The sequence below is a fragment of the Hyla sarda genome, chromosome 6, assembly GCF_029499605.1.
Source record: "Hyla sarda isolate aHylSar1 chromosome 6, aHylSar1.hap1, whole genome shotgun sequence".
Taxonomy (NCBI): Eukaryota; Metazoa; Chordata; class Amphibia; order Anura; family Hylidae; genus Hyla; species Hyla sarda.
Window position 1 is genome coordinate 32376709 of NC_079194.1, and position 27734 is coordinate 32404442.

The following is a 27734-nucleotide window of genomic DNA, read 5'->3' on the forward strand; positions in this document are numbered from 1 at the left end:
TTTTTGTGGGAAGGAGGGCAGGATTCAAATATTAGGTTCAAACGCTGGGTGCCGGCTTCGGGGATCACCCAGCCCCCTTGTGACGTCACACCTCATCCCCCTCCATGGAAGTTTATGGGAGTGGGTGTGATCTTCATCAAACCTCCACCCATTGACTTGCATTAAGGGGGCATGGAGTGACATAACGGGGGGGGGGGGGGGGGGCGACCCCCGAAGCCCGCACCAAGCGTTTGGAACTACATTTCCCGATCTCTGGGGAGTGGAGTACACCTTTCAGTCTTAAATCTGCCGTCAGTCAGCCCACAAACTAAAGTAAACTTGTAAACTCTGCCGTCATTCTAGTCTATTCTTTTACATATTGAAAAAGGGATTCCTGCGGTTAAAAAACAGATATTAGGGATAATAAATGTTCCTAATCTCTGTACCTGAGATATGATTGTGTTACATAAAAAGCTATCCATAGACGATATACTTATAAAAACACATATATCTTCATGTAAAAGGTAGAGACTAGCCTGATTGTTATCAGTAATTAATATAAATATTAATTACCTGTCTCGTGGTTCCTTTATTGCAGCTGACGGGAGTATATGACAGGTATACCTTCTCACTGGGCATCAGTCACCTGTAAAAAAGACACAACTATGATAACATGTTCCTGATACATGCTACAGATGCTAATATATAACACTCTAGGGCCAGAACTATTTATCTCAGTCAATTGGAAATATTTTTTATTTATTCATGCATTTTAAGGGATATATATCTTATGTTTATGGGAAGAAGGGTGGGATTAAAATATTAGGTTTAAATACTGGGTGACGGCTTCGGGGATCACCCAGCCCCCTCGTGACGTCACACCCCATCCCCCTCCATGGAAGTTTATGGGAGTGGGTGTGATCTTCATCACACCTCCTCCCATTGACTTGCATTAAGGGGGCATGGAGTGACATAACGAGGGGGGGGGGGGGCGACCCCCGAAGCCCGCACCATGCGTATGGAACTAAATTTCCCAAACGCTGGGGATTCCTGTAGATAAAAAACAGACATTAGGGATAATAAATGTTCCTAATCTCTGTACCTGAGATATGATTGTGTTACATAAAAAGCTATCCATAGACGATATACTTATAAAAACACATATATCTTCATGTAAAAGGTAGAGACTAGCCTGATTGTTATCAATAATTAATATAAATATTAATTACCTGTCTCGTGGTTCCTTTATTGCAGCTGACGGGAGTATATGACAGGTATACCTTCTCACTGGGCATCAGTCACCTGTAAAAAAGACACAACTATGATAACATGTTCCTGATACATGCTAAAGAAGCTAATATATGTAACACTCTAGGGCCAGAACTATTTATCTCAGTCATTTTGAAATATTATTAATTTATTCATACATTTTAAAGGATATATATCTTATTTTTTATTTTTGTGGGAAGGAGGGCAGGATTCAAATATTAGGTTCAAACGCTGGGTGCCGGCTTCGGGGATCACCCAGCCCCCTCGTGATGTCACACCCCATCCCCCTCCATGGAAGTTTATTGGAGTGGGTGTGATCTTCATCACACCTCCACCCATTGACTTGCATTAAGGGGGCATGGAGTGACATAACGAGGGGGGGGGCGACCCCCGAAGCCCGCACCAAGCGTTTGGAACTAAATTTCCTGAACGCTGGGGATTCCTGCAGATAAAAAACAGATATGAGGGATCATATATGTTCCTAATCTCTGTATTTGTGATATGATTGTGTGATATAAAAAGCTATCCATAGATGATATACTTATAAACAACACATATATCTTCATGTAAAAGGTAGAGACTGTGACATCTCTGCAGGTCTAGATTTTACATCTAGCCTGATTGTTATCAGTAATTAATATAAATGTTAATTACCTGTCTCGTGGTTCCTTTATTGCAGCTGACGGGGGTATGTGTCAGGTATACCTTCTCACTGGGCATCAGTCACCTGTAAAAAAGACACAACTATGATAACATGTTCCAGATACATGCTACAGACGCTAATATATGTAACACTCTAGGGCCAGAACTATTTATCTCAGTCATTTTGAAATATTATTAATTTATTCAAACATTTTAAGAGATATATATCTTATTTTTATTTATGTGGGAAGGAGGCAGGATTAAAATATTAGGTTTAAACGCTGGGTGCCGGCTTCGGGGATCACCCAGCCCCGTCGTGATGTCACACCCCATCCCCCTCCATGGAAGTTTATTGGAGTGGGTGTGATCTTCATGACACCTCCGCCCATTGACTTGCATTAAGGGGGCATGGAGTGACATAACGAGGGGGAGGAGCGACCCCTGAAGCCTGCACCAAGCGTTTGGACCTAAATTTCCTGAACGCTGGGGATTCCTGCAAATAAAAAACAGATATGAGGGATCATATATGTTCCTAATCTCTGTATCTGAGATATGATTGTGTTATCTAAAAAGCTATCCATAGACGATATACTTACAAACAACACATATATCTTCATGTAAAAGATAGAGACTGTGATATCTCTGCAGGTCTAGATTTTACATCTAGCCTGATTGTTATCAGTAATTAATATAAATATTAATTACCTGTCTCGTGGTTCCGTTATTGCAGCTGATGGGCGTATGTGTCAGGTATACCTTCTCACTCGGCATGAGTCACCTGTAAAAAAGACACAACTATGATAACATGTTCCTGATACATGCTACGGACGCTAACATATGTAACACTCTAGGGCCAGAACTATTTATCTCAGTCATTTTGAAATATTATTTATTTATAGATACATTTTAAGGGATATATATCTTATTTTTATGGGAAGGAGGGCAGGATTAAAATATTAGGTTTAAACGCTGGGTGCCGGCTTCGGGGATCACCCAGTCCCGTCGTGATGTCACACCCCATCCCCCTCCATGGAAGTTTATTGGAGTGGGTGTGATCTTCATCACACCTCCGCCCATTGACTTGCATTAAGGGGGCATGGAGTGACATAACTAGGGGGAGGAGCGACCCCTGAAGCCCGCACCAATCGTTTGGAACTAAATTTCCCGAACGCTGGGGATTCCTGCAGATAAAAAACAGATATGAGGGATCATATATGTTCCTAATCTCTGTATCTGAGATATGATTGTGTTATCTAAAAAGCTATCCATAGACGATATACTTACAAACAACACATATATCTTCATGTAAAAGGTAGAGACTGTGACATCTCTGCAGGTCTAGATTTTACATCTAGCCTGATTGTTATCAGTAATTAATATAAATATTAATTACCTGTCTCGTGGCTCCGTTATTGCAGCTGACGGGGGTATGTGTCAGGTATACCTTCTCACTCGGCATGAGTCACCTGTAAAAAAGTCACAACTATGATAACATGTTCCTGATACATGTTACGGATGCTAATATATGTAACACTCTAGGGCCAGAACTATTTATCTCAGTCATTTTGAAATATTATTTATTTATAGATACATTTTAAGGGATATATATCTTATTTTTGTGGGAAGGAGGGCAGGATTAAAATATTAGGTTCAAGCGCTGGGTGGCGGCTTCGGGGATCACCCAGCCCCCTGTTGACGTCACACCCCATCCCCCTCCATGGAAGTTTATTGGAGTGGGTGTGATCTTCATCACACCTCCGCCCATTGACTTGCATTAAGGGGGCATGGAGTGACATAACGAGGGGGGGGGGGGCACCCCCGAAGCTCGCACCAAGCGTATGGAACTAAATTTCCCGAACGCTGGGGATTCCTGCAGATAAAAAACAGATATTAGGGATCATATATGTTCCTAATCTCTGTATCTGAGATATGATTGTGTTATATAAAAAGCTATCCATAGACGATATACTTATAAACAACACATATATCTTCATGTAAAAGGTAGAGACTGTGACATCTCTCCAGGTCTGGATTTTACATCTAGCCTGATTGTTATCAGTAATTAATATAAATATTAATTACCTGTCTCGTGGTTCCTTTATTGCAGCTAACGGGGGTATGTGTCAGGTATACCTTCTCACTGGGCATCTTTCACCTGTAAAAACGACACAACTATGATAACATGTTCCTGATACATGCTAAAGACGCTAATATCTGTAACACTCTAGGGCCAGAACTAATTATCTCAGTCATTTTGAAATATTATTAATTTATTCATACATTTTAAAGGATATATATCTTATTTTTTATTTTTGTGGGAAGGAGGGCAGGATTAAAATATGAGGTTCAAACGCTGGGTGCCGGCTTCGGGGATCACCCAGCCCCCTCGTGACGTCACACCCCATCCCCCTCCATGGAAGTTTATGGGAGTGGGTGTGATCTTCATCACACCTCCTCCCATTGAATTGCATTAAGGGGGCATGGAGTGACATAACCAGGGGGGGGGGCAACCCCCGAAGCCGGCACCAAGCGTTTGGAACTAAATTTCCCAAACTCTGGGGAGTGGAGTACCCCTTTCAGTCTTAAATCTGCCGTCAGTCAGCCCACAAACTAAAGTAAACTTTTAAACTCTGCGGTCATTCTAGTCTATTCTTTTACATGTTGAAAAAGGGATTCCTGCGGTTAAAAAGCAGATATGAGGGATCATATATGTTCCTAATCTCTGTATCTGATATATGATTGTGTTATATAAAAAGCTATCCATAAACGATATACTTATAAAAACACATATATCTTCATGTAAAAGGTAGAGACTGTGACATCTCTGCAGGTCTAGATATTACGTCTAGCCTGATTGTTATCAGTGATTAATATAAATATTAATTACCTGTCTCGTGGTTCCTTTATTGCAGCTGACGGGGGTATATGTCAGGTATACCTTCTCACCGGGCATCAGTCACCTGTAAAAAAGACACAACTATGATAACATGTTCCTGATACATGCTACAGATGCTAATATATGTAACACTCTAAGGCCAGAACTATTTATCTTAGTCATTTTGAAATATCATTTATTTATTGATACATTTTAAGGGATATATATCTTATTTCTATTTTTGTGGGAAGGAGGGCAGGATTAAAATATTGGGTTCAAACGCTTGGTGCCGGCTTCGGGGATCACCCAACCCCCTCGTGACGTCACACCTCATTTCCCTCCATGGAAGTTTATGGGAGTGGGTGTGATCTTCATCACACCTCCACCCATTGACTTGCATTAAGTCGGCATGAAGTGACATAACAAGGGGGGGGGGGCGACCCCCGAAGCCCGCACCAAGCGTTTGGAACTAAATTTCCCAAACTCTGGGGAGTGGAGTACCCCTTTCAGTCTTAAATCTGCCGTCAGTCAGCCCACAAACTAAAGTAAACTTTTAAACTCTGCGGTCATTCTAGTCTATTCTTTTACATATTGAAAAAGGGATTCCTGCGGTTAAAAAACAGATATTAGGGATGATAAATGTTCCTAATCTCTGTACCTGAGATATGATTGTGTTATATAAAAAGCTATCCATAGACGATATACTTATAAAAAACACATATATCTTCATGTAAAAGGTAGAGACTGTGACATCTCTGCAGGTCTAGATTTAAATCTAGCCTGATTGTTATCAGTAATTAATATAAATATTAATTACCTGTCTCGTGGTTCCTTTATTGCAGCTGACGGGGGTATATGTCAGGTATACCTTCTCACCGGGCATCAGTCACCTGTAAAAAAGACACAACTATGATAACATGTTCCTGATACATGCTACAGATGCTAATATATAACACTCTAGGGCCAGAACTATTTATTTCAGTCATTTTGAAATATTATTTATTTATTCATACATTTTAAGGGATATATATCTTATTTTTGTGGGAAGGAGGGCAGGATTAAAATATTAGGTTCAAATGCTGGGTGCCGGCTTCGGGGATCACCCAGCCCCCTCGTGACGTCACACCCCACCCCCCTCCATGGAAGTTTATGGGAGTGGGTGTGACCTTCATTACACCTCCTCCCATTGACTTGCATTAAGAAGGCATGGAGTGACATAACGAGGGGGGGCGACCCCCGAAGCCCGCACCTAGCGTTTGGAACTAAATTTCCCAAACTCTGGGGAGTGGAGTACCCCTTTCAGTCTTAAATCAGACGATCTACTTATAAACAACACATATATCTTCATGTATAAGGTAGAGACTGTGACATCTCTGCAGGTCTAGATTTTGCATCTAGCCTGATTTTGAAACCATTATAATGGCTAAACCTAATAGATAATATAAACATAAATTCTTGTTGTATGTTATAAGAGGAGGTGTGTGTCTCTGTTGGAATTGTCCTGTTAAAAGTTCAAAGATCTCTCATATTAATTTCCTATAACCCCTGTAAGTATGTCACATACAATAATCATATTTAGACATTTAAGTGTGTATGAATATACAATATCAATATATAATACTTCCACCCCAACTCTTTGTGTAATAGAATTGAATAGACAGTATATACTTGATCACTTGTAAACATCAGCAAAGTGTATAGTTAAATATTTAGATAGGAAAAATGTATATTAATATTTTGACATCATATTTAATATATCTAGTCATCATTTGCAAGTCTAGAACTCAGATTTATTCTGATCAATATTTAGGATTTTTACCTCTCCTGTGTCATCTTGTCCTCTTTCTCATCTCCTCATGTTTGTGTGCACTTCCTTTTTTATGTTGGGAGTTGCACTTATGCAACAGCAGGAGGTACAAAGGCCTCACCTCCTGCTGCTGCCACCACCAGCCAGGATCTTGCCGCTGATCATGTCGACGCCGCCGAGGCTGATAATGATGTTCCCGCTGCCGACCATGTTGTCGCCACAGGTACCCCTAACAGTTCCCAACGTGCACACACTCTGTCCTCCGGCAAGACGGGTGCCAACCAGCAGAAGCAGTGATTGTTCGGCCTGTCCTGGCTAACCAATCACAGTGATCGTCAAGTGGCACCAGTGCCACCTCACTCCTGCTGCTTAGGGGTGATTGGTGCTGTCTTGGTCCCTTATTTTCCATGTTATCGGGTCACCAGAGACCAGAATTGACTGGCAATTCACAGCAATCTACAACAAGGGGGGGTCTCAGGACCCTCCTTGGCAATATGCCAGGACACTGCCCCTTAATTGTACAGCTCTGTGCGCTTGTACAGCTCTGTGCGCTTGGCAGCACTGTACGCTTATGGCATATGTCCTTAAGGGGTTAAAGCGTTACTGTCATTATTAAATAAAAATAAATGTTTAAATCAGTGTAGTAATGTGCCCTAAGACTTGTATGCATAAAAAAATGCATGTGTTAATATGTAAAATACCTTTTGATCTATATATTCCTGTAATGAGTTTCTATGATTTCCTCTCAGAGGCTGGGGGTGTTTCCCCTGTAGTATGATCAACCCCTCCCCCTTCCCCTGTCATGAGGTCTGCACAAACATTTTTACACTTGTACAGGTTTCTGTCTAAATGCATGCTCTATATAACTATAATGCAGCCATATATGCTCTATATACTAGTTTAGGACCTTGTATTGCTTGTCACTGTACATGTGAATGCTTCTCCTGAAGAGGCTGCAAGCTGTCTGGATCTCACAGGTGTTCTCCTCACACAGTTGAAAGCTGCAATGATACACTGCACTGATTGAGCAGAGGAGAGATAGAACCACCCCCCATTCCCCCTCCCTTCAGAATTTCAGTCCCTTTCTTGTCAGGACCAAAGAGCCCTAGATATCAGGGTTTGTTATCAAAATTTGAAAAGACAGAGACCCCTTGTGGCCATGTTTTTAACCCCTAAAGGACGGAGCCTATTTTCACCTCTAGGACGAAGCCCTTTTTTTGCAAATCTGACCACTGTCACTTTAAACATTAATAACTCTGGAATGCTTTTAGTTATCATTCTGATTCTGAGATTGTTTTTTTCGTGACATATTCTACTTTAACTTAGTGATAAAATTTTGTGGTGTCTTGCATCCTTTCTTGGTGAAAAATCCCAAAATTTTATGAAAAAATTAAAAATTTAGCATTTTTCTAACTTTGAAGTTCTCTGTTTGTAAGGAAAATGGATATTCCAAAAAATTTTTTGGGGATTCACATATACAATATATCTACTTTATATTTGCATCATAAAATTGACGAATTTTTACTTTTGGAAGACGCCAGAATTTTTACAAGAGGTAAAAGGAGACAAATCCTCTCAAAATGTGTAACCCAATTTCTTTCATGTAAGGAAATACCTCATATGTGTATGTCAAGTGTTCGGCGGGCGCTGTAGAGGGCTCAGAAGGGAAGGAGGATTTTGGAAAGTGAATTTTTCTGAAATGGTTTTTTGGGGCATGTCACATTTAGGAAGCCCCTATGGTGCCAGAACAGCAGAAAAACCCCCACATGGAATACCATTTTGGAAACTACACCCCTTAAGGCACGTAACAATGGGTCCAGTGAGCCATAACACCCCACAGGTGTTTGATGACTTTTCGTTAAAGTCGGATGTGTAAATGAAAAAACATTATTTTTTCACTAAAGTGCAGTTTTTCCCCCCAAATTTACCATTTTTATAAAGGTTAATGGGAGAAAATGCCCCCCAAAATTTGTAACCCATCTCTTCTGAGTATGCAAACACCCTATGTTAGGACGTAAAATGCTCTCCGGGCGAACTACAATGCTCAGGAGCGAAGGAGTCACATTTGGCTTTTTGAAAGCAAATTTTGCTGATGGTTTTTGGGGGGCATGTCTCATTTAGGAAGCCCCTATGGTGCCAGAACAGCAAAAAAAAAAACACATGGCATACTATTTTGAAAACTATACCCCTCTAGGAACGTAACAAGGGGTACAGTGAGCCTTAACACTTCACAAATATTTCCCGACTTTTTGTTATAGTTGGATGTGTAAATGAAAAAAAAAATAGTTTTCACTAAAATGCTGTTTTTTCCCCAAATTTTACATTTTTACATGGGGTAATAGGAGAAAATTACCCCCAAAATGTGTAACCCCATTTCTTCTGAGTATGGAAATACCCCATGTGTGGACGTCAAGTGCTCTGCTGGCGCACTACAATGCTCAGAAGAGGAGAAGCGCCATTGAGCTTTTGGAAAGGGAATTTTTTTGGAATGGAAGTCAGGGGCCATGTGCGTTTACAAAGCCCCCCGTGGAGCCAGAACAGTGGACCCGACCACATGTGACCCCATTTTGGAAACTACACCCCTCACAGAATTTAATAAGGGGTGCAGTGAGTATTTACACTCCACTGGCGTTTGACAGATCTTTGGAACAGTGGGCTGGGCAAATGCAAAATTACATTTTTCATTTTCATGGACCACTGTTCCAGAAAACTGTCAGACACCTGTGGGGTGTAAATGCTCACTGTACCTTATTACATTACGTGAGGGGTGTAGTTTCCAAAATGGGGTCACATGTGGGAGGGGTCCATTCTTCTGGCACTATGGGGGCTTTGTAAACACACATGGCTTTCAATTCCGGACAAATTTTCTCTTCAAAATCCCAATGGCGCTCCTTCTCTTCTGAGCATTGTAGTTCACCCCCAGAGCACTTTACATCCACATATGGGGTATTTATATACTACACATTTTTACTTCCTATTTTCCCTTGTGAAACTGAAAAATTCACCAGCATTATAGTGACATTTTTTATTTTTTTTATTTCCCCATCCACATTTAATGAAAATTCGTCAAACACCTGTGGGGTGTTAAGGCTCACTATACCACTTGTTGCATTCCGTGAGGGGTGTAGTTTCCAAAATGGTTTCCAAAATGGGGTCACATGTGGGTATTTATTTTTTGCGTTTATGTCAGAACCGCTGTAAAATCAACCTCCTCTGTGCAAATCACCCATTTAGGCCTCAAATGTACATAGTGCGCTCTCACTCCTGAGCCTTGTTATGCGCCCGCAGAGCATTTTACGCCCACATATGGGGTATTTCTGTACTCAGGAGAAAATGCGTTACATATTTTGGGGGTCTTTTTTTCCTTTTACCTCTTGTGAAAATAAAAAGTAAAGGGCAACACCAGCATGTTAGTGTAAAAATTTCCTTTTCATAAGGGGTAAAAGGAGAAAAAGCCCCCCAAAATTTGTAGTGCAATTTCTCCCGAGTATGGAAATACCCCATATGTGGCACTAAACTGTTTCCTTGAAATACGACAGGGCTCCAAAGTGAGAGAGCGCCATGCGCATTTGAGGACTAAATTAGGGATTGCATAGAGGTGGATATAGGTGTATTCTACGCCAATGATTCCCAAACAGGGTGCCTCCAGCTGTTGCTAAACACCCAGCATGCCTGGACAGCCAGTGGCTGTCCGAAATGCTGGGAATTGTTGTTTTGCAACAGCTGGAGGCTCCGTTATGGAAACACTGCTGTACAATACGTTTTTCATTTTTATTGGGGGGACAGAGTAAGGGGGTGTATATGTAGTGTTTTACCTTTTTTATGTGTTAGTGTAGTGTAGTGTTTTTAGGGTATATTCGCACTGGCGTGTTACAGTAAGCTTACCGCTAGGAGTTTGCGCTGCGGCGAAAAATTTGCCGCAGCTCATACTTGAAGCAGGAAACTTACTGTAAACCCGTCCGTGTGAATGTACCCTGTACATTCACATGGGGGGGGGCAAACCTCCAGCTGTTTCAAAACTACAACTCCCAGCATGTACTGACAGACCGTGCATGCTGGGAGATGTAGTTATGCAACAACTGGAGGTACGCAACTACAACTCCTAGCATGCTGAGACAGTTGTTTGGGCGTGCTGGGATTTGCAGTTTTGCAACATCTGGAGGTCTACAGTTTAGAGACCACTACACAGTGATTTCCAAACTGTGGACCTCCAGATGTTGCAAAACTACAAATTCCAGCATGCCCAGACAGCAAACTGCTATGTGGGCATCCTGGGAGTTGTAGTTTTGCAAGATCTAGAGGGCCGCAGTTCACTGCACAGTGATCTCCAAACTGTGACCTTCCAGCTGTTGCAAAACTACAAATCCCAGCATGACAGCTGTCTGGGCATGCTGGGAGTTGTAGTTTTGCAACATTTGGAGGGCAACAGTGTAGAGACCACTGTGTTGTGGTCTCAAACTGTAGCCCTCTAGATGTTGCTAAGCAACTTACCGGCTTCCGTCGGATCCAGGGAGCCAGCCGCACGACATGCCGCCTGCGATCGTCGCCCGCAGGGTAAGTTGATCTTCGGCGCCGGTCCCCTTTGTTTCCCTGTCCTGCCCCGCCTATTGTGGGTGGGCAGAACAGGGAAAATGAAAGTTAACCCCCCCGCACCCGATCTGCTATTAGACGTCGCTTCTAGATGCCCAATAGCAGGGATAGGAGGGGTGGCACCCCTGCCACCTCACTCCTATCTCTTCAGGGGGATCGTGGGTCACCATAAACCTGTAATGACCCGGAATCGCGCAAATCGCAAGTGTGAATTCACTTGCGATTTGCACCGATCGCCTACATGGGGGGTCTGATGACCCCCCTGGACATTTTCGCGGGGTGCCTGCTGATCGATATCAGCAGTCACCCCGATCCGGTCCCCGCCCAGCGCACGTCTGGGACCAAAATTCCCACGGGCGTACAGATACGCCCTTGGTCCTTAAGTACCAGGGAGTAAAGGTGTACCTGTATGCCCTTGGTCCTTAACAGGTTAATGCATTATGTGAAATTTTACATATTTAAATGTACCAGGATTACAATATTATTTGAGAGATATAAGATTTCTAATCCTCCATGTACTCACATTGTTTTGATAACTGTTGCCCTTGGTTATGACCCATTATGGCGGGGTAACACATGCTCAGTTCAGCTGCAGTCTCCTGAAGTTAATGGCAGTTTGTCTCCACTGTGCTTATAAGCAAGGAGGATTGTGGGAAAGTGTGTGCTCTGTTGCCTGACAACATTAGGGTTAGAGCAGTGGTGTCCAAACTGCGACCCTCTAGATCAGTGGTATTCAACCTGTGGACCTTCAGATGTTGCAAAACTACAACTCCCAGCATGCCCAGGCAGCCAACGACTGTTGGCTGTCCGGGCATGCTGGGAGTTGTAGTTTTGCAACATCTGGAGGTCCTCAAGTTGAAGACCACTGCTCTAGATGTTGCAAAACTACAACTCCTATCATGCCTGGACATGCCTGAACAACTATTGGTTACAGCTATCGTCAGTTGGATGCAACCAATGGCTGTCTGGGCATGCTGGGAGTTGAAGTTTTGCAACATCTGGAGGACTGCAGTTTGGATACCACTGGGTTAGAGCTCAGAGAGGAAACTCGGTGATCAAATCCAGGGATATACGTTTTTTTTCCTTAAAAACAGCACATTTATAACCCCCCCCCTTTTTTTTTTTTTGCTTAACCCTTTGCTTATATGTGTGGGGCACACATCTGATTTTACCAAATTTGCTTTGTGGGACAATCCTGTTAAGGAAAATTCAATGTATGCATTTCTTTTTATGATTCAGTATTAAAAGTCAAACATGAAATCCAGCATTATAATAGTTAAATATACATTATTTCAACCAAATTTTTTTTTTATGTTATAACAGAAGGTCATGTTAAAGGTTACAGATCTCTTATATCACTTCCCTGTCACCCCCATTAGTAGGTCACATACACTGAACATATAGGTGTGTTTTAGACAGTTAGGTGCTTCCCTTTCTATTTACCGAAAACTCTACATATAGGGGAGACTTATCAAAACCAGTGCAGAGAAAAAATTGACTAGTTGCCCATAGCAACCAATCAAATAACTTATTTTTAAGAGGCCTTGTTGAAAATGATAAAAGCTGATCTGATTGGTTGCTATGGGCAACGGGTCAACGTTATGGGGGAGATTTATTAAAACCTGTCTAGAGGAAAAGTTGCTGAGTTGCCCATAGCAACCAATCAGATTTCTTCTTTCATTTTTGAAAAGGCCTCTACATAATAAAAGAAGTGATCTGATTGGTTCCTATGGGCAACTCAGCAACTTTTCCTCTGCACAGGTTTTGATGAATCTTCCCCTTTGTCTCCACTGGTTTTGATAAATCTCCCCCTTTGTGTAATAGAATTGAATAGACAGTATATACTTGGTCATTTGTGAACATCAGCAAAGTGTATAGTTAAATAATTAGATTTAATACAATTTACATTATTATTTTGACACCTCATATGTAATAGATCTAGACATCATTTGCAAGTCTAGAACTCTAGATGTATTGTGATCAATATTTAGGATTTATTTACCTCTCCTATGTCATCTTATCCTCTTCCTCATCTTCTGCTCTTTGTCTGCGCTCCCTCTGATCGCTAATGCCTGAACTGTACTAGTGGCTGGTAGAGATAGCTCCAAACACTTGATGATGTCACATGTGTGATGTCATAAGGGAAGGTTATCAAAGAAAGCCGGTAAGGCCACTATATGATTTTATAGTGTTATTTTTAATGGGGCCTGTCAGGCTTCCTTTGTGATATCTAACATTTTACCAGGCAAAATATTAAAGAAGGTTGTGCAATATATAAAAAAAAATCCCCATTATGTGAAAAATAAAAATTATCTTAGAAGGCGAGGAGGAAGAAGAAAAAAAAGAAAAGAAATGAAAAGCAATGAATTGGGAAGGGTTTAATAGGGTCTGTCACATTTCTGATACACAGGGCTGGATTTGCAACCAGGAACCTGGGGGAGACAGCATAAGAAAAATGATAAATTCTTATGATGTAGCTGCTCCCGCCACGATGTGTCCTATAGGAAAATAATGAACCTTAGTTAAATCCAAATGAGTCAGAACAGCCGCTCATTACATTGTGGATTTGTGACTGATTTCACCATTTTCTGTGTATAAGATGAGAGATCCAAGGTGAATCTGAAACAGAATCCGCAAGTAATGCATGCAGTTTTGCTGCATATTTGTGACAGATCTGCATTATAAAATAAGGTTTGAGGTGGATATACATCAGCAGAAATCTGCTGCCAAAAATTTGGTACAGAGAGCCTCCCCCTTTCAAACTCAAAGCACGAAATATGGGTTGATTTTCTGGGCATGCTGGGAGTTGAAGTTTTCCAACGTTTGAAGGGCCACAGCTTGGAGACCATTGTACAGTGGTCTCTGTACTATGACCTTCCATATGGTCTGTCCGGGCCAAGGGTCTCTGGTGTCCCGAGAAAAAAAAGTGTAACAGGTGCTGTCCGACACAGCACCAATCACCCTTGGTCACCAGTAGTGAGGTAGCAAAACTACAACTTTCAGCATGCCTTTTGACTTTCCATGCATGCTTGGAGTTGTAGTTATGCAACAGCTAGAGCACATGGACGGGTTTGCAGTTAGTTTCCTGCTCTGAGTTTGAGCTTTGGTAAATCTGCCATGGCTCAAACTTGTAGTGAGAAACCTGTTGTAAACCCGACCATGTATGTATAGTAAAAACACAATGCACGACACTACACTAACACAAAATAGTCCGAACTCTACATATATACAACCTTGTTGTCCGAACTATTAATGTGGTGTCTGGTAGGGAAGGGCAGATGTTGTTAACTCTTAGGTCAGATGGTATTAACCCTTTGTGTTCGTGACACCAGGGTGTGGTTATCCTATACACCACCCGAGGTATGGCCGATGATTCCTGGGCCAGGTGCAGGGCAAATAATCACTCCGATGCAAGGTTATGAAACAACGGCTTTTTACTGAGGCAGACAAAGTGATAAAGTCTGTACAGCTCAGTTTAAGCCCAAGGAGATGCACAGTGAACTTAAGGAAGCTTATGAGCTTGCTGGGACTTGTAGTGGACTTGGACAGACTTGTGCAACCCACCTTGACTTTGGTAAATGACACTTGACTATCTTGATTAGACTTCTTCCCTGTATTTGTACTTACCGCCAGGTTTTGACTTTCACCTGCAGGTGTTAACTGATAGTAGATGCGTGGCTGCAGGACTAGGCCTTGGGCCTCCCTCACTTTAAGTGATAAAATAGTCCTGAGGAGTGTGGGGCCAGGGGACATGGACTGAGTCCGCTTGATAGGACTGACAGGGGTACAGAATGGCACATTTTGTACTGGGCCACCACATTAAAATTTAAGGTTAGCTAAACTGCACACAAGTACAAGTAAAAAATACCAAAGTCCAAAATTGTGCGTTTTTGGTCACTTCATATACCATAAAAACATTAATAAAAAGCGATCAAAAAGTCCCATCAAAAACTATAATTAATATAAATATTAATTACCTGTCTCGTGGTTCCTTTATTGCAGCTGATGAGGGAATGAATCGGGTATACCTTCTCACTCGGCATCAGTCACTTGGAAAAAAGACACAACTATGATAACATGTTCCTGATACATGCTACAGAAGCTAATATATGTAACACTCTAGGGCCAGAACTATTTATCTCAGTCATTTTGAAATATTATTTATTTACTCATACATTTTAAGGGATATATATCTTATTTTTATTTTTTTGGGAAGGAGGGCAGGATTAAAATATTAGGTTTAAATGCTGGGTGCCGGCTTCGGGGATCACCCAGCCCCCTCGTGACGTCACACCCCATTCCCCTCCATGGAAGTTTATGGGAGTGGGTGTGATCTTCATCACACCTCTGCCCATTGACTTGCATTAAGGGGGCATGTAGTGACATAACGAGGGGGAGGGGCGACCCCCGAAGCCCACACCAAGCGTTTGGAACTAAATTTCCCGAACACTGGGGATTCCTGCAGATAAAAAACAGATATTAGGGATCATATATGTTCCTAATCTCTGTATCTGAGATATAATTGTGTTATATAAAAAGCTATCCATAGACGATATACTTATAAAAACACATATATCTTCATGAATAAGGTAGAGACTATGACATCTCTGCAGGTCTAGATTTTACATCTAGCCTGATTGTTATCAGTAATTAATATAAATATTAATTACCTGTCTCGTGGTTCCTTTATTGCAGCTGACGGGGTTATATGTCAGGCTCACCTTTCCACCGGGCATCAGTCACCTGTGAAAAAGACACAACTATGATAACATGTTCCTGATACATGCTACAAATGCTAATATATATAACACTCTAGGGCCAGAACTATTTATCTCAGTCATTTTTAAATATTATTTATTTATTCATACATTTTAAGGGATATATATCTTATTTTTATGGGAAGGAGGGCAGGATTAAAATATTAGGTTTAAATGCTGGGTGGCGGCTTCGAGGATCACCCAGCCCCCTCGTGACGTCACACCCCATCCCCCTCCATGGAAGTTTATGGGAGTGGGTGTGATCTTCATCACACCTCCTCCCATTGACTTGCATTAAGGGAGCATGGAGTGACATAACGAGGGGGGGGGGGGGCGACCCCCGAAGTCCGCACCAAGCGTATGGAACTAAATTTCCCGAACGCTTGGGTTTCTTGCAGATAAAAAACAGATATTAGGGATCATATATGTTCCTAATCTCTGTATCTGAGAAATGATTGTGTAATATAAAAAGCTATCCATAGACGATATACTTATAAAAAACACATATATCTTCATGTAAAAGGTAGAGACTGTGACATCTCTGCAGGTCTAGATTTTACATCTAGCCTGATTGTTATCAGTAATTAATATAAATATTAATTACCTGTCCCGTGGTTCCTTTATTGCAGCTGACTGGGGTATGTGTCAGGTATACCTTCTCACTCGGCATCAGTCACCTGTAAAAAAGACACAACTATGATAACATGTTCCTGATACATGCTACAGACGCTAATATATGTAACACTCTAGGGCCAGAACTATTTATCTCAGTCATTTTGAAATATTATTAATTTATTCATACATCTTAAGGGATATATATCTTATTTTTATTTTTGTGGGAAGGAGGGCAGGATTAAAATATTGGGTTCAAACGCTGGGTGGCGGCTTCGGGGATCACCCAGCCCCCTGTTGACGTCACACCCCATCCCCCTCCAAGGAAGTTTATGGGAGTGGGTGTGATCTTCATCACACCTCCGCCCATTGACTTGCATTAAGGAGGCATGGAGTGACATAACGAGGGGGGGGGGGGGGGCGACCACCGTAGCCCGCACAAAGCGTGTGGAACTAAATTTCCCGAACTCTGGGGAGTGGAGTACCCCTTTCAGACTTAAATCTGCCGTCAGTAAGCCACCGGACTAAAGTAAACTTGTAAACTCTGCGGTCATTCTAGTCTATTCTTTTACATATTGAAAAAGGGATTCCTGCAGTTAAAAAACAGATATTAGGGATAATAAATGTTCCTAATCTCTGTATCTGAGATATATTTGTGTTATATAAAATGCTATCCATAGACGATATACTTATAAAAAAAACACATATATCTTCATGTATAAGGTGAAGACTGTGACATCTCTGCAGGTCTAGATTTTACATCTAGCCTGATTGTTATCAGTAATTAATATAAATATTAATTACCTGTCTCGTGGTTCCTTTATTGCAGCTGACGGGGTTATATGTCAGGCTCACCTTCTCACCGGGCATCAGTCACCTGTTAAAAAGACACAACTATGATAACATGTTCCTGATACATGCTACAGATGCTAATATATATATATAACACTCTAGGGCCAGAACTATTTATCTCAGTCATTTTGAAATATTATTTATTTATTCATACATTTTAAGGGATATATATCTTATTTTTATGGGAAGGAGGGCAGGATTAAAATATTAGGTTTAAATGCTGGGTGCCAGCTTCGGGGATCACCCAGCCCCCTCGTGACGTCACACCCCATCCCCCTCCATGGAAGTTTATGGGAGTGGGTGTGATCTTCATCACACCTCCGCCCATTGACTTGCATTAAGGGGGCATGGAGTGACATAACGAGGGGGAGGGGCGACCCCCGAAACCCACACCAAGCGTATGAAACAAAATTTCCCGAATGCTGGGGATTCCTGCAAATAAAAAACAGATATTAGGGATCATATTTGTTCCTAATCTCTGAATCTGAGATATGATTGTGTTATATAAAAAGCTATCCATAGGCGATATACTTATAAACAACACATATATCTTCATGTAAAAGGTAGAGACTGTGACATCTCTGCAGGTCTAGATTTTACATCTAGCCTGATTGTTATCAGTAATTAATATAAATATTAATTACCTGTCTCGTGGTTCCTTTATTGCAGCTGACGGGGGTATGTGTCAGGTCTACCTTCTCACTCGGCATTAGTCATCTGTAAAAAAGACACAACTATGATAACATGTTCCTGATACATGCTACAGAAGCTAATATATGTAACACTCTAGGGCCAGAACTATTTATCTCAGTCATTTTGAAATGTTATTTATTTATTCATACATTTTAAGGGATATGTATCTCATTTTAATTTTTTTAGGAAGGAGGGCAGGATTAAAGTATTAGGTTCAAACGCTGGGTGCCGGCTTCGGGGATCACACAGCCCCCTCGTGATGTCACACCTCATCCCCCTCCATGGAAGTTTATTGGAGTGGGTGTGATCTTCATCACACCTCCGCCCATTGATTTGCATTAAGGGGGCATGGAGTGACATAACGAGGGGGAGGGGCTACCCCTGAAGCCCGCATTAAGCGTTTGGACCTAAATTTCCCAGACGCTGGGAATTCCTGCAGATAAAAAACAGATATTAGGGATCATATATGCTCCTAATCTCTGTATCTGAGATATGATTGTGTTATATAAAAAGCTATCCATAGACGATATACTTATAAACAACACATATATCTTCATGTAAAAGGTAGAGACTGTGACATCTCTGCAGGTCTAGATTTTACATCTAGCCTGATTGTTATCAGTAATTAATATAAATATTAATTACCTGTCTCGTGGTATCTTTATTGCAGCTGACGGGGGTATGTGTCAGGTATGGCTTCTCACTGGGCATCAGTCACCTGTAAAAAAGACACAACTATGATAACATGTTCCTGATACATGCTACAGATGCTAATATATGTAACATTCTAGGGCCAGAACTATTTATCTCAGTCACTTTGAAATATTATTAATTTATTCATACACCTTAAGGGATATATATCGTATTTTTATTTTTGTGGGAAGGAGGGCACGATTTAAATATTGGGTTCAATTGCTGGGTGGCGGCTTCGGGGATCACCCAGCCCCCTGTTGACGTCACACCCCATCCCCCTCCCCCTCCATGGAAGTTTATGGGAGTGGGTGTGATCTTCATCACACCTCCGCCCATTGACTTGCATTAAGGGGGCATGGAGTGACATAACGAGGGGGGGGCGACACCCGAAGCCCCCACCAAGCGTTTGGAACTAAATTTCCCGAACGCTGGGGATTCCTGCAGATAAAAAACAGATATTAGGGATCATATATGTTCCTAATCTCTGTATCTTAGATATAATTGTGTTATATAAAAAGCTATCCATAGACGATATACTTATAAAAACACATATATCTCCATGAATAAGGTAGAGACTATGACATCTCTGCAGGTCTAGATTTTACATCTAGCCTGATTGTTATCAGTAATTAATATAAATATTAATTACCTGTCTCGTGGTTCCTTTATTAGAGTTGACGGGGTTATATGTCAGGCTCACCTTTCCACCGGGCATCAGTAACCTGTAAAAAAGACACAACTATGATAACATGTTCCTGATACATGCTACAAATGCTAATATATATAACACTCTAGGGCCAGAACTATTTATCTCAGTCATTTTGAAATATTATTTATTTATTCATACATTTTAAGGGATATATCTTATTTTTATGGGAAGGAGGGCAGGATTAAAATATTAGGTTTAAATGCTGGGTGGCGGCTTCGAGGATCACCCAGCCCCCTCGTGACGTCACACCCCATCCTCCTCCATGGAAGTTTATGGGAGTGGGTGTGATCTTCATCACACCTCCTCCCATTGACTTGCATTAAGGGAGCATGGAGTGACATAACGAGGGGGGGGCGACCCCCGAAGTCCGCACCAAGCGTATGGAACTAAATTTCCCGAACGCTTGGGATTCTTGCAGATAAAAAACAGATATTAGGGATCATATATGTTCCTAATCTCTGTATCTGAGAAATGATTGTGTAATATAAAAAGCTATCCATAGACGATATACTTATAAAAAAACACATATATCTTCATGTAAAAGGTAGAGACTGTGACATCTCTGCAGGTCTAGATTTTACATCTAGCCTGATTGTTATCAGTAATTAATATAAATATTAATTACCTGTCTCGTGGTTCCTTTATTGCAGCTGACGGGGGTATGTGTCAGGTCTACCTTCTCACTCGGCATTAGTCATCTGTAAAAAAGACACAACTATGATAACATGTTCCTGATACATGCTACAGAAGCTAATATATGTAACACTCTAGGGCCAGAACTATTTATCTCAGTCATTTTGAAATGTTATTTATTTATTCATACATTTTAAGGGATATGTATCTCATTTTAATTTTTTTGGGAAGGAGGGCAGGATTAAAGTATTAGGTTCAAACGCTGGGTGCCGGCTTCGGGGATCACACAGCCCCCTCGTGATGTCACACCTCATCCCCCTCCATGGAAGTTTATTGGAGTGGGTGTGATCTTCATCACACCTCCGCCCATTGATTTGCATTAAGGGGGCATGGAGTGACATAACGAGGGGGAGGGGCGACCCCTGAAGCCCGCATTAAGCGTTTGGACCTAAATTTCCCAGACGCTGGGAATTCCTGCAGATAAAAAACAGATATTAGGGATCATATATGCTCCTAATCTCTGTATCTGAGATATGATTGTGTTATATAAAAAGCTATCCATAGACGATATACTTATAAACAACACATATATCTTCATGTAAAAGGTAGAGACTGTGACATCTCTGCAGGTCTAGATTTTACATCTAGCCTGATTGTTATCAGTAATTAATATAAATATTAATTACCTGTCTCGTGGTATCTTTATTGCAGCTGACGGGGGTATGTGTCAGGTATGGCTTCTCACTGGGCATCAGTCACCTGTAAAAAAGACACAACTATGATAACATGTTCCTGATACATGCTACAGATGCTAATATATGTAACATTCTAGGGCCAGAACTATTTATCTCAGTCACTTTGAAATATTATTAATTTATTCATACACCTTAAGGGATATATATCGTATTTTTATTTTTGTGGGAAGGAGGGCACGATTTAAATATTGGGTTCAATTGCTGGGTGGCGGCTTCGGGGATCACCCAGCCCCCTGTTGACGTCACACCCCATCCCCCTCCCCCTCCATGGAAGTTTATGGGAGTGGGTGTGATCTTCATCACACCTCTGCCCATTGACTTGCATTAAGGGGGCATGGAGTGACATAACGAGGGGGGGGCGACACCCGAAGCCCCCACCAAGCGTTTGGAACTAAATTTCCCGAACGCTGGGGATTCCTACAGATAAAAAACAGATATTAGGGATCATATATGTTCCTAATCTCTGTATCATAGATATAATTGTGTTATATAAAAAGCTATCCATAGACGATATACTTATAAAAACACATATATCTCCATGAATAAGGTAGAGACTATGACATCTCTGCAGGTCTAGATTTTACATCTAGCCTGATTGTTATCAGTAATTAATATAAATATTAATTACCTGTCTCGTGGTTCCTTTATTAGAGCTGACGGGGTTATATGTCAGGCTCACCTTTCCACCGGGCATCAGTAACCTGTAAAAAAGACACAACTATGATAACATGTTCCTGATACATGCTACAAATGCTAATATATATAACACTCTAGGGCCAGAACTATTTATCTCAGTCATTTTGAAATATTATTTATTTATTCATACATTTTAAGGGATATATATCTTATTTTTATGGGAAGGAGGGCAGGATTAAAATATTAGGTTTAAATGCTGGGTGGCGGCTTCGAGGATCACCCAGCCCCCTCGTGACGTCACACCCCATCCTCCTCCATGGAAGTTTATGGGAGTGGGTGTGATCTTCATCACACCTCCTCCCATTGACTTGCATTAAGGGAGCATGGAGTGACATAACGAGGGGGGGGCGACCCCCGAAGTCCGCACCAAGCGTATGGAACTAAATTTCCCGAACGCTTGGGATTCTTGCAGATAAAAAACAGATATTAGGGATCATATATGTTCCTAATCTCTGTATCTGAGAAATGATTGTGTAATATAAAAAGCTATCCATAGACGATATACTTATAAAAAAACACATATATCTTCATGTAAAAGGTAGAGACTGTGACATCTCTGCAGGTCTAGATTTTACATCTAGCCTGATTGTTATCAGTAATTAATATAAATATTAATTACCTGTCTCGTGGTTCCTTTATTGCAGCTGACGGGGGTATGTGTCAGGTCTACCTTCTCACTCGGCATTAGTCATCTGTAAAAAAGACACAACTATGATAACATGTTCCTGATACATGCTACAGAAGCTAATATATGTAACACTCTAGGGCCAGAACTATTTATCTCAGTCATTTTGAAATGTTATTTATTTATTCATACATTTTAAGGGATATGTATCTCATTTTAATTTTTTTGGGAAGGAGGGCAGGATTAAAGTATTAGGTTCAAACGCTGGGTGCCGGCTTCTGGGATCACACAGCCCCCTCGTGATGTCACACCTCATCCCCCTCCATGGAAGTTTATTGGAGTGGGTGTGATCTTCATCACACCTCCGCCCATTGATTTGCATTAAGGGGGCATGGAGTGACATAACGAGGGGGAGGGGCGACCCCTGAAGCCCGCATTAAGCGTTTGGACCTAAATTTCCCAGACGCTGGGAATTCCTGCAGATAAAAAACAGATATTAGGGATCATATATGCTCCTAATCTCTGTATCTGAGATATGATTGTGTTATATAAAAAGCTATCCATAGACGATATACTTATAAACAACACATATATCTTCATGTAAAAGGTAGAGACTGTGACATCTCTGCAGGTCTAGATTTTACATCTAGCCTGATTGTTATCAGTAATTAATATAAATATTAATTACCTGTCTCGTGGTATCTTTATTGCAGCTGACGGGGGTATGTGTCAGGTATGGCTTCTCACTGGGCATCAGTCACCTGTAAAAAAGACACAACTATGATAACATGTTCCTGATACATGCTACAGATGCTAATATATGTAACATTCTAGGGCCAGAACTATTTATCTCAGTCACTTTGAAATATTATTAATTTATTCATACACCTTAAGGGATATATATCATATTTTTATTTTTGTGGGAAGGAGGGCACGATTTAAATATTGGGTTCAATTGCTGGGTGGCGGCTTCGGGGATCACCCAGCCCCCTGTTGACGTCACACCCCATCCCCCTCCCCCTCCATGGAAGTTTATGGGAGTGGGTGTGATCTTCATCACACCTCCGCCCATTGACTTGCATTAAGGGGGCATGGAGTGACATAACGAGGGGGGGGCGACACCCGAAGCCCCCACCAAGCGTTTGGAACTAAATTTCCCGAACGCTGGGGATTCCTACAGATAAAAAACAGATATTAGGGATCATATATGTTCCTAATCTCTGTATCATAGATATAATTGTGTTATATAAAAAGCTATCCATAGACGATATACTTATAAAAACACATATATCTCCATGAATAAGGTAGAGACTATGACATCTCTGCAGGTCTAGATTTTACATCTAGCCTGATTGTTATCAGTAATTAATATAAATATTAATTACCTGTCTCGTGGTTCCTTTATTAGAGCTGACGGGGTTATATGTCAGGCTCACCTTTCCACCGGGCATCAGTCACCTGTAAAAAAGACACAACTATGATAACATGTTCCTGATACATGCTACAAATGCTAATATATATAACACTCTAGGGCCAGAACTATTTATCTCAGTCATTTTGAAATATTATTTATTTATTCATACATTTTAAGGGATATATATCTTATTTTTATGGGAAGGAGGGCAGGATTAAAATATTAGGTTTAAATGCTGGGTGGCGGCTTCGAGGATCACCCAGCCCCCTCGTGACGTCACACCCCATCCTCCTCCATGGAAGTTTATGGGAGTGGGTGTGATCTTCATCACACCTCCTCCCATTGACTTGCATTAAGGGAGCATGGAGTGACATAACGAGGGGGGGGGCGACCCCCGAAGTCCGCACCAAGCGTATGGAACTAAATTTCCCGAACGCTTGGGATTCTTGCAGATAAAAAACAGATATTAGGGATCATATATGTTCCTAATCTCTGTATCTGAGAAATGATTGTGTAATATAAAAAGCTATCCATAGACGATATACTTATAAAAAAACACATATATCTTCATGTAAAAGGTAGAGACTGTGACATCTCTGCAGGTCTAGATTTTACATCTAGCCTGATTGTTATCAGTAATTAATATAAATATTAATTACCTGTCTCGTGGTTCCTTTATTGCAGCTGACGGGGGTATGTGTCAGGTCTACCTTCTCACTCGGCATTAGTCATCTGTAAAAAAGACACAACTATGATAACATGTTCCTGATACATGCTACAGAAGCTAATATATGTAACACTCTAGGGCCAGAACTATTTATCTCAGTCATTTTGAAATGTTATTTATTTATTCATACATTTTAAGGGATATGTATCTCATTTTAATTTTTTTGGGAAGGAGGGCAGGATTAAAGTATTAGGTTCAAACGCTGGGTGCCGGCTTCTGGGATCACACAGCCCCCTCGTGATGTCACACCTCATCCCCCTCCATGGAAGTTTATTGGAGTGGGTGTGATCTTCATCACACCTCCGCCCATTGATTTGCATTAAGGGGGCATGGAGTGACATAACGAGGGGGAGGGGCGACCCCTGAAGCCCGCATTAAGCGTTTGGACCTAAATTTCCCAGACGCTGGGAATTCCTGCAGATAAAAAACAGATATTAGGGATCATATATGCTCCTAATCTCTGTATCTGAGATATGATTGTGTTATATAAAAAGCTATCCATAGACGATATACTTATAAACAACACATATATCTTCATGTAAAAGGTAGAGACTGTGACATCTCTGCAGGTCTAGATTTTACATCTAGCCTGATTGTTATCAGTAATTAATATAAATATTAATTACCTGTCTCGTGGTATCTTTATTGCAGCTGACGGGGGTATGTGTCAGGTATGGCTTCTCACTGGGCATCAGTCACCTGTAAAAAAGACACAACTATGATAACATGTTCCTGATACATGCTACAGATGCTAATATATGTAACATTCTAGGGCCAGAACTATTTATCTCAGTCACTTTGAAATATTATTAATTTATTCATACACCTTAAGGGATATATATCATATTTTTATTTTTGTGGGAAGGAGGGCACGATTTAAATATTGGGTTCAATTGCTGGGTGGCGGCTTCGGGGATCACCCAGCCCCCTGTTGACGTCACACCCCATCCCCCTCCCCCTCCATGGAAGTTTATGGGAGTGGGTGTGATCTTCATCACACCTCCGCCCATTGACTTGCATTAAGGGGGCATGGAGTGACATAACGAGGGGGGGGCGACACCCGAAGCCCCCACCAAGCGTTTGGAACTAAATTTCCCGAACGCTGGGGATTCCTACAGATAAAAAACAGATATTAGGGATCATATATGTTCCTAATCTCTGTATCATAGATATAATTGTGTTATATAAAAAGCTATCCATAGACGATATACTTATAAAAACACATATATCTCCATGAATAAGGTAGAGACTATGACATCTCTGCAGGTCTAGATTTTACATCTAGCCTGATTGTTATCAGTAATTAATATAAATATTAATTACCTGTCTCGTGGTTCCTTTATTAGAGCTGACGGGGTTATATGTCAGGCTCACCTTTCCACCGGGCATCAGTCACCTGTAAAAAAGACACAACTATGATAACATGTTCCTGATACATGCTACAAATGCTAATATATATAACACTCTAGGGCCAGAACTATTTATCTCAGTCATTTTGAAATATTATTTATTTATTCATACATTTTAAGGGATATATATCTTATTTTTATGGGAAGGAGGGCAGGATTAAAATATTAGGTTTAAATGCTGGGTGGCGGCTTCGAGGATCACCCAGCCCCCTCGTGACGTCACACCCCATCCTCCTCCATGGAAGTTTATGGGAGTGGGTGTGATCTTCATCACACCTCCTCCCATTGACTTGCATTAAGGGAGCATGGAGTGACATAACGAGGGGGGGGCGACCCCCGAAGTCCGCACCAAGCGTATGGAACTAAATTTCCCGAACGCTTGGGATTCTTGCAGATAAAAAACAGATATTAGGGATCATATATGTTCCTAATCTCTGTATCTGAGAAATGATTGTGTAATATAAAAAGCTATCCATAGACGATATACTTATAAAAAACACATATATCTTCATGTAAAAGGTAGAGACTGTGACATCTCTGCAGGTCTAGATTTTACATCTAGCCTGATTGTTATCAGTAATTAATATAAATATTAATTACCTGTCTCGTGGTTCCTTTATTGCAGCTGACTGGGGTATGTGTCAGGTATACCTTCTCACTCGGCATCAGTCACCTGTAAAAAAGACACAACTATGATAACATGTTCCTGATACATGCTACAGACGCTAATATATGTAACACTCTAGGGCCAGAACTATTTATCTCAGTCATTTTGAAATATTATTAATTTATTCATACATCTTAAGGGATATATATCTTACTTTTATTTTTGTGGGAAGGAGGGCACGATTAAAATATTGGGTTCAAACGCTGGGTGGCGGCATCGGGGATCACCCAGCCCCCTGTTGACGTCACACCCCATCCCCCTCCAAGGAAGTTTATGGGAGTGGGTGTGATCTTCATCACACCTCCGCCCATTGACTTGCATGAAGGAGGCATGGAGTGACATAACGAGGGGGGGGGGGCGACCACCGTAGCCCGCACCAAGTGTGTGGAACTAAATTTCCCGAACTCTGGGGAGTGGAGTACCCCTTTCAGACTTAAATCTGCCGTCAGTAAGCCACCGGACTAAAGTAAACTTGTAAACTCTGAGGTCATTCTAGTCTATTCTTTTACATATTGAAAAAGGGATTCCTGCAGTTAAAAAACAGATATTAGGGATAATAAATGTTCCTAATCTCTGTATTTGAGATATAATTGTGTTATATAAAAAGCTATCCATAGACGATATACTTATAAAAAAACACATATATCTTCATGTATAAGGTAGAGACTGTGACATCTCTGCAGGTCTAGATTTTACATCTAGCCTGATTGTTATCAGTAATTAATATAAATATCAATTACCTGTCTCGTGGTTCCTTTATTGCAGCTGACGGGGTTATATGTCAGGCTCACCTTCTCACCGGGCATCAGTCACCTGTAAAAAAGACACAACTATGATAACATGTTCCTGATACATGCTACAAATGCTAATATATATAACACTCTAGGGCCAGAACTATTTATCTCAGTCATTTTGAAATATTATTTATTTATTCATACATTTTAAGGGATATATATCTTATTTTTATGGGAAGGAGGGCAGGATTAAAATATTAGGTTTAAATGCTGGGTGGCGGCTTCGAGGATCACCCAGCCCCCTCGTGATGTCACACCTCATCCCCCTCCATGGAAGTTTATTGGAGTGGGTGTGATCTTCATCACACCTCCGCCCATTGATTTGAATTAAGGGGGCATGGAGTGACATAACGAGGGGGAGGGGTGACCCAGGAAGCCCGCATTAAGCGTTTGGACCTAAATTTCCCAGACGCTGGGAATTCCTGCAGATATAAAACAGATATAAGGGATCATATATGTCCCTAATCTCTGTATCTGAGATATGATTGTGTTATATAAAAAGCTATCCATAGACGATATACTTATAAACAACACAT